The sequence below is a fragment of the Schistocerca nitens genome, chromosome 1 (genome assembly GCF_023898315.1).
Source record: "Schistocerca nitens isolate TAMUIC-IGC-003100 chromosome 1, iqSchNite1.1, whole genome shotgun sequence".
In the NCBI taxonomy this organism is placed as follows: Eukaryota; Metazoa; Arthropoda; class Insecta; order Orthoptera; family Acrididae; genus Schistocerca; species Schistocerca nitens.
Genome location: NC_064614.1, coordinates 470,919,267 through 470,934,642, shown reverse-complemented (window position 1 = coordinate 470,934,642; position 15,376 = coordinate 470,919,267).

Sequence of the window (15,376 nt, the reverse complement as noted above, 5' to 3'; positions counted from 1 at the left end):
AGTCACTGGGGAATTGCAAGATCTCACAATGGTGGAGGTTCCTCTACTTGAATCCAAATGCACTCAACTTAAAGCTTGCAGGATCCGGTTTACGACGAGGTCGTGCACCCTCGTGACCACAGGCCTTCGACCCGTCAACCAAATGGCGCCAGTGAACATGAGATGAAGACAAACAACCGCAACCATGTCAACTAAACGATATGGTCTGGCCTGCAACAGAGGGCGGAAACCTACAAATAGCACCAACGCGAGCCGCAGCATGGCTCAGGTGTACCATTTGCAGGCATGTAACACAGCATAAGAGCAGTTGTCGTAAAAAGACCGTAACCGGCTGGGACTGGAGGCGAGTGTGACGCATCGTCAATGATTATCAGTTTCAGACCCGGCAGGAGGGTTGTGTAATGGGCATGTGGAGTTGAGCACCTCGCGAAAGGCCATTGCCCACAGTGCCACATATACCTGCGCGTCTCCAGTGCAAATATATATATATATATATATATATATATATATATATATATATATATATATATATATATATATATATAAAATCTTGGACAGTATCCGACTGAGGAGAGTAGTGAAATCACACAAGTAGTGAGTCTATATCCTTTCAAACGATGTAGGTCGTCAAGCGTACCGCTGGCCCAGCCATTCAATTACAAACATCAAAACAAACCTTCATATGATACACACTGTAGACAGAGGAATAAAAGTGGACGTCTTGGAACAATTAGAGATTTTCATCCGTAACAGTAAATCACCCCACACCATCTTAAATGAACAAACAGACTTCGTATATAACCCATTTTTCCAAAATTTCAAAGAATCATTACACCTGGAAAGCCACACAACTTACAAAAAAACGTCCCCTCGTTTCTCTCTCTCTGTTCCAGACTGGTACACCTTTTCAGCACTCTCTCTCTCTCTCTCTCTCTCTCTCTCTCCTAAACACACACACACACACACACACACACAAACGTGATGTCCTCCTCCCATATACCACGCTGCTTATCATTTCATTATTTAAAAAATTAAAAAATAAATAAATAAATAAAAAGTAATGCTTTAACGTTGATTGTTTATTTCACAGGTGTTGATCGATGTCAGTTAAACTAAAGATAAATAAAATGGCAAACAAAATATCAGTGTTATAATTGTAGATGTAGTATCTTCCAAACTCATTGTTTAATAAGTTTTATAAATAGCACATGTCAATTTTGCCATATAACTACAAGTTCAATACTGAAACAGATACACACTTACTGTCGGCAGTATTTATTACAAGAGCTGAACAAAGAGACTCTCTGTCCTAACATAGACCCTTTGACATAACTGTAGATATACTCCTTGGTTTCCTTACGTTTTGTAAAGCATGTGTAACGCGTTACCTATTGGTAAGTGTGTGAAGTGCAGTAGAATTAACCTTGCTGGAAAACATTCATTACCTTTTCCAGAATACTGTGTGCACCAACAACCAACCAGCGAATACTAATAACTGTAAATAACGCAACAAAGTCGATCTCATAACGTGAATAATTCTCGCCACACTCAGTGCTTACATGTTTTGTTTATACACCTTGCCACAGCTACACAACTCCCACACTAGTGCAGACAATCAACAAATATATACCATCTGACGATGAATCGCCAGGCGGTTTGAAACCAGTAATGGGATGACAAAAATTGAACAACAAAGCTAAAGGCGACTGGTTTCAGTAATGTTAAGAAAGCTTTAGTAGCGATCTTCGGTTTTGAAAGTGTCTTCAGAGTCCAGGCAGTGTGTGAATTGTGTCGTTCAGGCCAGACGTGATTTTGTGATTTTTTTGTATTTCGTACTATGATGGGTTATGATCGAACTCATAGCATCACGTCTCTTGTGACGATAGTTTGTAAAAAGATAAATAGATCTTGACCACAAATGTCAAAGAAATCTGAAAAGTTTTTATCTGGGTTGTTTTCTGTCAGTCTCTTCATTCAGTGACGATTGGAAACATATAGCAGTCTCGGTGACACATTTAATCCATTTTTGTGCCAGAATTTCTCGCGTTGTTCGATGTTGTCTGCCGTTTTGTTTATGAGAAATTAACGTGGTGCATCATCAGGTCTTTCCTTTCTGTGCTGAAAGCATCTGGATCAGTCATAAACACAATTTCTGCAAGCAGATTCTGCTCCGTCGACTTAGACCGATGGTTTACATTTGTTCCTCGGCGTTGTCCTCAGACTATAACAAGATTTAGATGGAGTGTTACTTTACTGCATCATCAAATGTGTCTGTCTACACACGCACTATATTCCCAAGGCCAATGCAGCGGTAGTTCTAATTCAGACAAAAAACAATTTCATTAATTCTGTCGATCGCTGTTTATTATTGGAAGATTGCTGCTTAGAGACATATTTTTAAAAAAGCAACAATTCTTTATTAACCATCAATAATAATAATTATACATCATAACCCACTTCCTTATATGATTAGTGGGTCTTACTTTCTAAGTATGTTAGATACAATTAGCAGCTAATTACAATGTAGTGGGTTGTGAGCTACAGCTATATTCTAATTACAATGGGCAGCTATTCTTACACTTATTAGTTTTTAACTTCTAAGATTTTAACTATACTGCCTGCAGCGTCACAGGTGTGTCAGAAATATGTATATAAACCTACTTTATTGCCTTGCCCATCGAGCTAATCCCGATGGGCGTGGCCCTGACACTGGGCAGGCCAGGATGTTATTCGCTGCAGGTTCCTAATACTAGTTTCCTAATCTAATTTCTGCTAACTAGTTCTAACCTAAGTCAATTCCGGTGCATCGTCTAATCCTTGATGTTATTCCCCACTCCTCCTAACCCCTCAAGTGGCGGATTCCGGACTGTGAAGGTCGGCCTGTCCACGCGCAGGCGGTATGGGAGTAGGGCGCGTGTTTAGTCTAGAATTTCTCTAGTTTTATTGTAATTTGTGTTAAATTTGTTTATTCTCCTCATGTATTCTTTTAGCACTTTTCGTGATACCTCGTCTACTAGTTTATTTAGTGTTTGAAAAGTGTCTCGTTGTCTTATGAGGTGGTATGTGTCATGGTCGGGTAGTTGGTCACGTAGTGTGGAAGCAACATCATTGAAGAGGGGGCACTCGTAAATCACATGACCGGGAGTGCCCTCCGGTTCACCACATTCACACGCGGGTGACATTATCGCTCATCTTCAGATCATAATGGTAGTTGCACAGCAATCCATCTTACGTAACTACGAATATGATCTGAACACGGATGACAGTCGCGGATCACTCCTTACTAAGCAGAATGTCGAAATAAACAATTGATTCAGATTAGTATGTTCGACATGCTTCTTCAGACGAATGCGCACACTTTTTTAGACGAAGTATTTAGATGTGACAACAAGGTAGAATGTTCTCCGTGTGTTTCAGACATGGCTTCATTATTAATTAAATTTTGTTACGTAGCCAACTGTTGTGGTCTAATGAAAGTCGTGTGTCTTCCAGGTCCGAAGAATAATTCGACGTCCTACACGTGAGACGAATTGGTTATGACGAAACATTATTCAATGTGTCTGTCACATTTGGTGATCATTTGTAGAAAGAAGGACCGAGAGACACAATATGGCTGTCTATATGAAGATGGCATAATCGACGAAACCAGTAACATCTGCGCAGGCTAATACAATGAAGTCTCCCATTGCCGGCATTTAATTCTGTTAGGCAATGTAGTTTGAGAGATCATGGTGGATGCAAAAAGTTACTCAGTAAAATTTCGTCTCTTTCTCAGGGTGATATGTTCAGACATGTAGTATGGGCAACTGCGTAGAAGTTAAGGATCTTCCAATTTAGGGCAGCATTTTGTGCTGTGTATGTATCATCATGCAAGGAGTGTAGAAATTTACAAACACAATAAGAATTTAACGCAAAGGAGGGGGGAATTAAATAAAGTAAAATATTGGTACCGAGTATGAAAATCTAACGATCGGTTACCCGCAGTCAAGAATAATATAACCTCTCTAAGATAACGATAAGCATTCAGGATCTACACGAAGAATTATGATGCTTTCGATAAAGCGTACAATGTAGCTACAAATTCTGGTACCCTGATGATTTCTAAGGAGTTGCCAGTGTTTTTCCACTGAAAACGTACCTCGGAAGCAGACAGGAAACGCTAGTAAATAGTTTCATATATCGACCAGAGACTGTCAGTTCGGAACGTTTAACAGAAACTTAAAAGGTAATAGATAAGATCTTCTAGGTTGATAGGCGGCGTCATATTCCCCCTCAATTCCTTCTACACGATCGACGCTGTAGTTAGGTAGTTTGTTTGCTAGTCTATATATTCCAAGACCTTGGACAGTCCAGAAAGAATGGAAGTAGGTCGGTAATCAGAGGGTGGTGTGACAACATCATTTTAGATAATGGCTTAACTAGTACCTGTTTCCGGGCCTCAGAAATAAACATTTGTTGTTAAGGAATGGTTGAAGATATCTGTTATAGTGTGCGGCAGTGAGTCAATAATAAGCTTCATAATTTTGACTGTGCTGCCATCGTGTGTATTAGATGCTGACCTGGTACCCGTGATGGCCTTTTTGACGGTGTTGCAAGTAACATGCTTTAGACAGACATTTTCGTGGACAGAGTCATTTATTCCCATGAAGTTATCAATGAGTCTCTGTTTCGTTTGTGATTCAGTTGTGACTGTAGGTAATGTGAAGTACCGGTTCATTCCGTCGGCTGGGACAATGCGATCAGCTGTAGCTTTTCTTTTGCCTATACGAAGACCACACAGATTTTTCATAGGACAGCTGGTCTATTTCTGCTGTCGGTATATGTATGCATGACTGACTCTTTTCCGCTTCTGCTTGTAAGAAATATGATTTTCATGCGTTGAGCATCGTTTGTATGCCCGATGTGGAGCGTCTCTGAGATTCATGATCTGTTTTAGTTTAGTTAGTCAAGATGCAGAATTCCTTCTTACTTTTTCGGTCTTTAAAGGGACATATTTTCCATATAGATAAGTAGATTTGTTAGCAAACCTATGAATTTTTTCGTTATGTCCGAAAATAGAGTGAAAGGCGTCCCACAGACCATTTCTTGGATTAAGTTGCAAGTTCAGAAAAATTAATAGGTTTGAAGTCTCGGTATGTAGTCAGTCGCGGTGCTTTCTGGGACATTCCAACGAGTACATCGTGAAAAATTACGTAAAGGGGTGGCATGGCAGGTGCAGATATTTCAGATGTACGAATTACTCTGCTAGGGGATTTTGATTCAAATATACCTGTGAGAGTGTGACTACTATTCGTATGATGGGCAGGAGCAAACTGAAGTTGCGACACGTATGAAGAAGGAAGAATCGGATTAAATTTCGCGCTGGATGGACTATTGTCTAGAAATTTTATGCTAGCTATAACGATATGCTTGTACGTCGATTCGAGACTCGATAGATCAATTTCGAAGCAGGCAAACACACCTACATCAGGAAGTTTGTAGGGGAAACATACGAGGGGCGTTCAGAAAGTAAGCTCCGATCGGTCGCGAAATGGAAACGACTATGAAAATCCGATAAAGCTTTGCACAGATGTGTTGGGTAGTGTCTCTAGTATAACCCCAGTTAGCATCACGTCGCTCTTCTCATTTCTGAGCTCGCAGTGAGTGCGTAAAGATGTCTAGAAAATAGTGTCTGCCGCCAAGTACGAGGGCCTGGTGAGTAATTTCGCCTGAAGCTATGCAGCTAACATTACATAACTGTCGTGCTGTTTCTTCTTCGAGACAATTCTCAGCCGCATTCTGCAGGGGCAATGAAGATGCTCCTGCATCGTTTTCAAATGGAAATGTGAGATTACCCACAATACAGTCCGCAATTGTCTCCCCCTGGGTTTCATCTCTGGTCACATGAACCGCTGTCTTTGAAGACAACATTTTGACACAGACAACGAGGTGTAGGCCAGCGTGGAGAATTGGCGGAAAGCACTGGCGGCTGCCTTCTATGATGAGGCTATTGAAAAGTTGGTACAACGCTATGACAAAAGTCTAAGTCAGAACGGCGACTACGCAGAGAAGTAGCTGAAAGGTGTAGCTAATTGTTACAAGTAAAACATTTCTGATGTTCACTGTGGTTTCAATTTGGCAATCAATCGGAGCTTACTTTCTGAACAGGCCTCGTATTTGCTCTCCATAACATATAATCACTTGTTTACCTTCTTTATTGTTCAAATGTGCGTGAAATCTTATGGGACTTAACTGCTAAGGTCATCAGTCCGTAAGCTTAAACACTACTTAACCTAAATTATCCTAAGGCCAAACACACACTCCCATGCCCGAGGGAGGACTCGAACCTCCGCCGGGACCGTGACTGCAGCGCCTTGGACCGCTCGGCTAATTCAGTGCGGCTATCTTCTTTATTGTTGGATGTGTGTAACACAGTAGGTGATAAATCAGAGTGTGCGTACACCCCTACTCCACCCCCTCGTTGGTTGCATCTGTCGTGTCTTAGAAAGATGTAGAAGTCTAGATTTGCCGAACTTGTGGGAATACTTGGTTTGTGCGTCGTCCTCGACAGAGGAATTACGTGGATGTTTGTGTCTTGAAATATACGTCGAAATGAGCTGTCAGATATTGGACGTATGCGTGTGCAGTATGTAGAGTATTTGGTAGCATAGCTCGCAAGGCTGTCATTAGCGTCTCCTGGCTATTGAGGATGGGGAAATAAGTCATACCGAAGAGCTCTGTGAAGCTCTGGGAGGTAGGTGAGTGGGATTCCCGGAACTGAAAAGCGGCAAGTGTCTTCAGGGAGGAAGGGAGTATTATAGCCAAGACCAGCCGGTTTTGTTTGTACCGCTCGTTGAACAGCGAACTGGAAACAGGAGAAGGAACTCACTAAACGGAGCTAAAATAATCTGTACACAACGATATTGAAAGCGAGATAAATGGAATAAAAATAGTGTGTTATTAATGGCTCTAATAATGATGTAATACACTACTGGCCATAAAAATTGCTACACCACGAAGATGACGTGCTACAGACGCAAAATTTAACCAACAGGAATAAGATGCTGTGATATTTAAATGATTAGCTTTTCAGAGCATTCACACAAGGTTGGCGCCGATGGCGACACCTACAATGTACTGATATGAGGAAAGTATCCAACCGATTTCTCATACACAAACAGCAGCTGACCGGCGTTGGCTGGTGAAACGATGTTGTGATGCCTCGTGTAAGGAGGAGAAATGCGTACCATCACGTTTCCGACTTTGATAAAGGTCGGATTGTAATCTGTCGCGATTTTGGTTTATCGTATCGCGACATTGCTGCTCGCGTTGGTCGAGATCCAATGACTGTTAGCAGAATATGGAATCTGTGGGTTCAGGAGGGTAATACGGAATGCTGTGCTGGATCCCAACGGCCTCGTATCACTAGCAGTCAAGATGACAGTCATCTTATCTGCATGGCTGTAACGGATCGTGCAGCCACGTCTCGATCCCTGAGTCAACAGATGGGGACGTTTGCAAGACAACAACCATCTGCACGAACAGTTCGATGACGTTTGCAACAGCATGGACCATCAGCTCGGAGACCATGGCTGCGGTTACCCTTGACGCTGCATCACAGACAGGAGCGCCTGTGATGGTGTACTCAACGACGAACCTGGGTGCACGAATGGCAAAACGTAATTTTTTCGGATGAATCCAGGTTCTCTTTACAGCATCATGATGGTCGCATCCGTGTTTGGCGACATCGCGGTGAACCCACATTGGAAGCGTGTATTCGTCATCGCCATACTGGTGTATCACCCGGCGTGATGGAATGGGGTGCCGTTGGTTACACGTCTCGGTCACCTCTTGTTCGCATTGACGGCACTTTGAACAGTGGACGTAACATATCAAATGTGTTACGACCCGTGGCTCTACCCTTTATTCGATCCCTGCGAAACCCTACATTTCAGCAGGATAATGCACGACGCCATGTTGCAGGTCCTGTGCAGGTCTTTCTGGATGCAGAAAATGCTCGAATGCTGCCTTGGCCAGCACATTCTCCAGATCTCTCACCAATTGGAAACGTCTGGTCAATGGTTGCCGAGCAACTGGCTCGTCACAATACGCCAGTAACTACTCACAATGAACTGTGGTATCGTGTTGAAGCTGCATGGGCAGCTGTACCTGTACACCCCATCCAAGCTCTGTTTGACTCAATGCCCAGGCGTATCAAGGCCGTTATTACGGCCAAAGGTGGTTGTTCTGGGTACTGATTTCTCATGATCTATGCACCCAAATTGCGTGAAAATGTAATCACATGTCAGTTCTAGTATATTTGTCCAATGAATACCCGTTTATCATCTGCATTTCTTCTTGGTGTATCAATTTCAATGGCCAGTAGCTTAGCAATCAAATCACTGGAGGGGCACGAGTTGAAAGAGGGGAAGTAGCTATCATTTGCTGAAAACGTCGTACACGCCTGTTCTGGAATGCAAAGGCATTTTTACCTATTGATTGCCGTATTTTTGGAACGTAATCTGCAAATGTTAAAATGCATCCATCGCTCAGGCTAAGAGGCGCGAGTATCCGCTCTACGCCAGCTGCTTCCAGCCCAACAGCAAAGTGCAGTGAGAAGCCACTCGTGAGTTTCCAGGCACGGCGGCGACTGCAGCAGAGGTCCGCCGACGAGCAAGCGCCCGGCACTAGGCCACGCCCACGCCCGCGCCGTGCTAACGCGCCCAAATGAAGCGACGCGTCCTCCCCGCCGCTCGGAAGCTGTTTACGCGGGCCGCACACACACACACACACACACATACACACCGCGTCGCGCCCTCCCTCGGCCACCCCCGCCGCCCCCGCCAGACGCACCGCCCCCTCCGTCGTTATTCACGCCGGCCGGCCGCTCTTAAACCTGGTGCCGGCTCCTTGTGGGGCGCGCCACCCGCCACCTCGCGGGATCAATAAGAAAGGGAAGCGCTTCCTCCGGAGCGCCGTAAAAATACTGCTCCGCGCACAATGGCGCCGGCTGCCGCTGCCGTCGCCGCTGCCATTACTGCCGCCAGATACCGTACGAGCGGCCCGCGCCGCGCCGCGCCGCCCCGCACAAAGGCGCCTGCGGCATCTTCATGTGAATGCGGCGCTGCAAGAAATGACCCGCTCCTGATTGCCCGCTTTCTTTCGCCTGCGAGCACCTCGTGGTAGCATTTCGCCATCCTTACACAGAAGCGTGCAAGTCTCTGCGGAACATAACTGTAAGAAAATTTACTTCTTCCTGTAAGTGTGGACAAAACAGTTGTCTACTGGTTGAGTAAGAGTTCTGCCGTCGTACCGGGAGGTTGTCTGTAGAGTGTGTTTCAGAGGGTTCTTGTCATTTGGAGCCGGCCGCGGTGGTCTCGCGGTTCTAGGCGCGCAGTCCGGAACCGTGCGACTGCTACGGTCGCAGGTTCGAATCCTGCCTCGGGCATGGGTGTGTGTGATGTCCTTAGGTTAGTTAGGTTTAAGTAGTTCTAAGTTCTAGGGGACTGATGACCACAGCAGTTGAGTCCCATAGTGCTCAGAGCCATTTGAACCATTTTTTTGTCATTTGGACGGTATAGCAAGATTGCAGTCTCGCGGCAGTAATATTCAGTAAAGTGTTCTCGGCATTGCAGCGGTGTCAAGTAGCTTCTGGGACTGTGTAATTAAAGAAGATGTCGAAATAAAAATCGCCGATAACACCCTTAAGGGGCTCCGGAACGCCCTATACTTGCAATGTTAAAATAACGCTTATAAATTACATCTTTCCTCACAAAGTATTTGAGGTAGGAAGTTGAACTTTTTACCGATTATTTATTGGAATATGGGCTACAACCTAACACAGGGATTTTACAAAATTTTAGTTCTGTTATTAAAGATGATTTTTTTTCAATTGTAATGAAAATTTACAACATTTTTTGCAATTTTTTATTAATATATTCAAAAATATACAGTTTTTTGGAAAAAGGCTGTGTTAAATTATGCAGAAGGTACTGTGTAACATTTACTGAAAGTTTGAAACAAATATGTTTGGAAGATCCTTAGAAAACATGTAATTAGTATGAGAAAATAAAAGTTTTGGGAATCGAGCGACAAAGATTGGATTAAGTTTTTAGTGCATTCCAGGTCCATAGGATGGATTATCTTCATCCTCTGCAAACTCCTCCTCCAGCTTCCTCTTGTTCCTCCTCCTGTTTACTCTTGCTTGTATTTCTAGACTCTTTACAGCCCTGTCTACAGCCCGAAGGCGTTCCTTGTCTAAAGCAAGCATCGCTCGTACCATGTTAGAACCTATCTTCATTCCCATATTTCTAAATACCTTGCACCTTACAATGTTGCCATCATTGAAAGTCGCAACAGCATCATACACACCAAAGTGAAGTGTTTCTATTCCAACAAATACAGTCTTGGGGATTCTCGACCATATAACACTATTTACACTTTCATTGGGGTTTTGAGTTTTTCCGTGAATACACTTTTTCAACAGTTCAGGTGCTGCTAAGTCTCTGAAAATAGGTTTTATCACCTCCATTATGGCATGAGGCAGACTATGCTTATGAGTGTACACTTCACCAGTTAGCAATCCTTTGTTATATTTACACCAACTGTCTTCTTCTTTGGGACACAAGCTATGTTGGGGATTTTCATCGTCTTTATTGTTTACAGTAATAACACATACCTTTGGCTTTCCAATATTTCTCCTTTTCTTAAAAGCCTTCAGAGGATTTCTAATAACTTTACTTTTACTCATTATTATACTTCAACAAAACAGAGACTCAAGAAACAGAATTAATTACGAATATTTTCGAGATAACGACAGAGTAAATAAACATGAAACAATCGACAATCACACCAGCGATATATATTGAACCATCACAGGTTAGCCACAACACATACTTTATCTCACATCACTAAAATGTACCTGATGAACACGGACGTTAATGATAACACCATTTGACAGCAGTTTAACAGCGCCACAGTAGGTCACGCCCATGTAGAACACATTTTAAAAAAAATTAAAAATAGTTGTAATCTTCGGAATTGAATAAATTATATATCTATTAAAAGGTCTGCAGATTCAGAAAACGCAAAAAAGTAAAAATTGAACTTTTCATGATTTTGAGCCTTTCCGGAGCCCCTTAAGAGAGAGGGCGGACTACAGTTTATCGCGGCGTGGGACCCAGCAATACTGACGGGGCAGCCAGTATAAAGGCATGGATATTTGCAGGAAAATTACCACTGTCAGTTGGAATAGTTGTGCACAATGTATACCCATTAGTATGAAAACCACTATACCGACAAAGGCAGTGAAATGGTACCTCATTTGATTTCAGTAGTACAGTGTATAACAAAAGGCATCAACAATTAAAGTGGTAGAGTCTGGAACTCGGTGTGAAGGCAGTCGGTTCTGGGCAGTGTTAGTGTGTACGTAAGTGCCTTAAATGCAGCTAGAAAACATACAGAGTTAGCGACAGCGTGTGTTGAATACATAAGCCACGATTGTGACGATGCCACGTGGGAAACAGTTATCATGTGACGACAAAGCAAAAATCGGTGCGTACGATATTGGACTCTTCACATCGCCTAAAAGCTGAACCGTTCGTGAACAGTGGTTGATAATTTTGTAAGATTCGGCTCAGGTATGGACAGAACGGAAAATATGGGGAAAGTAGAAAATTATCTGAAGCATCGAAATGGCTACTTTCGCGCAAAGCAAGGGACGTAAACTGTTATTTTTCTCAACTTGCTGCTGATTTACAGTTGCCAGTGAGTGGCAGACGTGTACGACAAATTTTGTCACGTGACAAACATCTTGCATTCAGAAAATGACTGCAGAAACCTGGTCTGACACCCAGACGTAAACACTTCAGATTGTAGTTTGCTGAAAATCGTACGCCATGGACTTCAGTATGGAACAAAGTGATTTTCAGTGATGAAAAGAAGTTAAATTTAGTTGGGGAGGATGAATTTCAATATCATTGGCACGATCTGAGAACAGAGAAATAGGTAAGAACGAGAGGAAATTTTGGTGATGGGGTTGTTATGATTTGTTCTGCTTTCTACGCTAAGGGTAAATTACGCTTTGCTTAACTGAATGCCAGGATGAACACTAACATGTACGCCGGCCGAAGTGGCCGAGCGGTTCTAGGCGCTACAGTCTGGAACAGCGCGACCGCTTCGGTCGCAGGTTCGAATCCTGCCTCGGGCATGGATGTGTGTGATGTCCTTAGGTTAGTTAGGTTTAAGTAGTTCTAAGTTCTAGGGGACTGATGACCTCAGAAGTTAAGTCCCATAGTGCTCAGAGCCATTTGAACTAACATGTACGCTGAGATGCTAGAGACAGGACTGATTAGACTGTGTGGGGACCTAGTCTAATGTATACACAAGATAATGCTTCTGTGCATGTTGCTGCTACAACCAAAAAGTGTTGAGCTTAAAAGAGCGACACGAGTAGAGTCGGCGATAATTTCACTGCAAGAGCTACAGACCCCAACAAAATCGGCCCCGGGAACTGCAACACTATAACAGGTTGTCCAGCTAAAACACTTATTCTAACGCGGGAATATTCCCGGCACTGCAGGTAACCCACGTCTGTAACGACCTAACAAGGGAGTGGCCTGGACGTGACCGAGGGATACGGTCTTCAGTTCTACGGAGAAGGAGAACATTCACACCAATCCTAGATGTTTGTTATTAACAATTCTAAGACAGAAAAAACAGTTGAGCTTACAGTAGGGAACAGATAGTGGATGACTGCTCAAGGAGGGAGACAAAGAACTGGGGAACGACAGAGAGACTTGAACGGAAGACTGGTAGTGGAATAGTATAACGCGTTCAGTTGCGGCGGAAGGACGGAGGCGGGGGAAAGCGGGGAATGAATGCAGGCTTGGGTAGCGAGCAGCTACCCATCTGACAAAAGGTGAGACACTGAACCATATCCTCTGCATTAAATTAGCGCTGACGGAAGGAAAATACTGAGGCATTCTAGTGTAGGGATGAACGTAGCAACAAAGAACCGAATAGCAGAATTTTCAATACAAGTCTTGAGAGAGGCACACTACCACATAAATACTGTTCTGGTGTTGGTGGCATTTGTAAGTGCGTCAAATACTTGACCTGATTTTGGTAAAGAGACACAGAATCTAGTTAACTGAAAGGACAATCATCATTTTTAGCTGTATTTCTATTTAAGTGTTTGCCTTGCAGTAGTATTGTTTCGATTAGCATGAGTGTTGCTTCCACAGGACTATGAATAAGGGGTGCAGACAGTAAATATTTTGCTACGGAGAAAAAGGCTGTTCTCTTACTGCTTTTCTTCCAGTAAACTCTGTTTATTGTTTTATGTGCAATCGATTTCGAAGGAATTGTAACTTCATCTTCAGCCCTTTCAGCATTTTCATCAGTGTAATGAAGCAACACAATTACATCCTGTTGATGTATGCCTTGTACGAGGTTTATTCGGAAAGTAAGGCCCAGCTAGGCGCGAAATGGAAACCACTGTGAAAATCCGATGGAACTTTGCACAGATGTGTTGGGCAATGTCTTTAGTGTGCCTGTCGATCGCTTCATGTCGCTCTTTTCAGTTTAGAGCGCAAAGTGATCACGTAGAAATGACTGAAACAACAGTTTCTCCCGCCAAGTATGTGGATCTTGTCAGAGCTTTCGCCTGAAACTATGCAGCCCATATAACATGAATGTCATGCGTGTTTTTCTTCAAGACAATTTTCAGCGGCATTCTGCAGGGGCAATGAAGATGCTACTACAGCGTTTTCGATGGGAAGTGTTTGATCACCCACAATACAGCCATTAATTTGCTCTCTCCGTTGTTCAGCTCTACTCACATGAACCACTGGCTACGAAGACAACATTTTGGCACAAACAACGAAAGGTAGACCAGCGTAGGGAATTGGCGGAAAGCACAGGCGGCTCCTTTCTGTGACGAGGGTACTGGAAAGTTTGTACAACGCCACGACAAATGTCTAAGTCGGAGCGGCAACTATTTAGAGAGGTAGCTGGAAGATGTGGCTAACTGTTTCTAATAAAACATTTTTGATTTTCACTGTGGTTTTCATTTCACGACCGATCGGACCTTACTTTCCGAACAGCCCTCGTACTTACCACATAGGAGGATACTGGGAAACATTAACAGGAGGTATAAGCGGTGTTGTAATACATCGATAACAGTGCTTAAGTGTCTGTAGATGAAGGTGTAGTTGCATCGAAATCAGCTGCAAAGAAAACAATAAACACAGCTCACCAGAAGAAAAGAACTAAGAGAACTGGCTTTGTTCCCCGTAGCAAAAAAGTGTTTTGTATGTTTTATCTTGGCCAAGGTTGTAACGTGGATGATTTCTCTCTATTTCCAGCGTGTGGCGTTTATAGGTGATGAGCGGCGAAGTCATCACCGCACCTATACTGCAAAGATCCTGTGAATGATCCTCTGTGAGAGTTGTGTAGTACTCCGAGGGTCTAAGATGTGTAGTAGATTGGTAGTCCTTGTCCCACAAGGTTCGGAAGGTAAAGTGGGATTGGCGACCCTAAGATCTATGAGGTTATGGAGTGAGCCAAACAACAGTTACATAATTTGCACTATCACTGACGTCTGTGATTGCTACTTCAAATTGTATTCGAGAAAGAATATCAGTCAGGAAAAAAGGCACAATATGCTAGTTTGCAAGACTGCAGCCCCTTGATGGCACTGTACAAAGAAGACATCACGTAAACACGAAAACTATGTGCAAAGAGTACCAGTGTCCAGTGGCTATTGTCTACGAATCAGCAGTGCAAGGCCTAGCTTTAAAGTTTTAATTATCACCTCGACAAAATATCCATACGAAATTATTTTATTTGTTTGCAGGTACTTGTTTGGTACAGCCCTTGCCGACTTTGTCAATGCGTTGTGCCATTTTGCTGTAACTCCTCTAGTGACGTGATAAGACACTACAACACGATGATTTAAATGTGTAACAGGACTGGGGACAAGTAAGTGCAAAGAACAACAAATCAACTCCGCAACTTCAGTTTTTCAAAAAGTGATACTTAAAACTTTGCAAGTACCACTCGCCCTGCTTCCATGAACTATCAAAGGACAATGTTTGTCAGTTTCCTGATTCAATCTCTCGGAAGATTGAATCATCCGGTAACTGACCAATAAACGAACATTATTGAACGATATCCAGAAATCGGCCAGTAATGTCCACACCGACGCATGCTGTGCCAACTGTCGGCATCAGAAATTTTTCAAAACGGGGACAACATTATGAAACTGCCATTTCCGGTGAGTTTCAGAATTTTCAAACGTGTCGTACCCCAGAAATTACATTTCACAGCAAGTATTGTATCTCAAAAGATTACCAGTAACCCGTTTAGTGTTTTTAAGATAAATTACTTTTATATC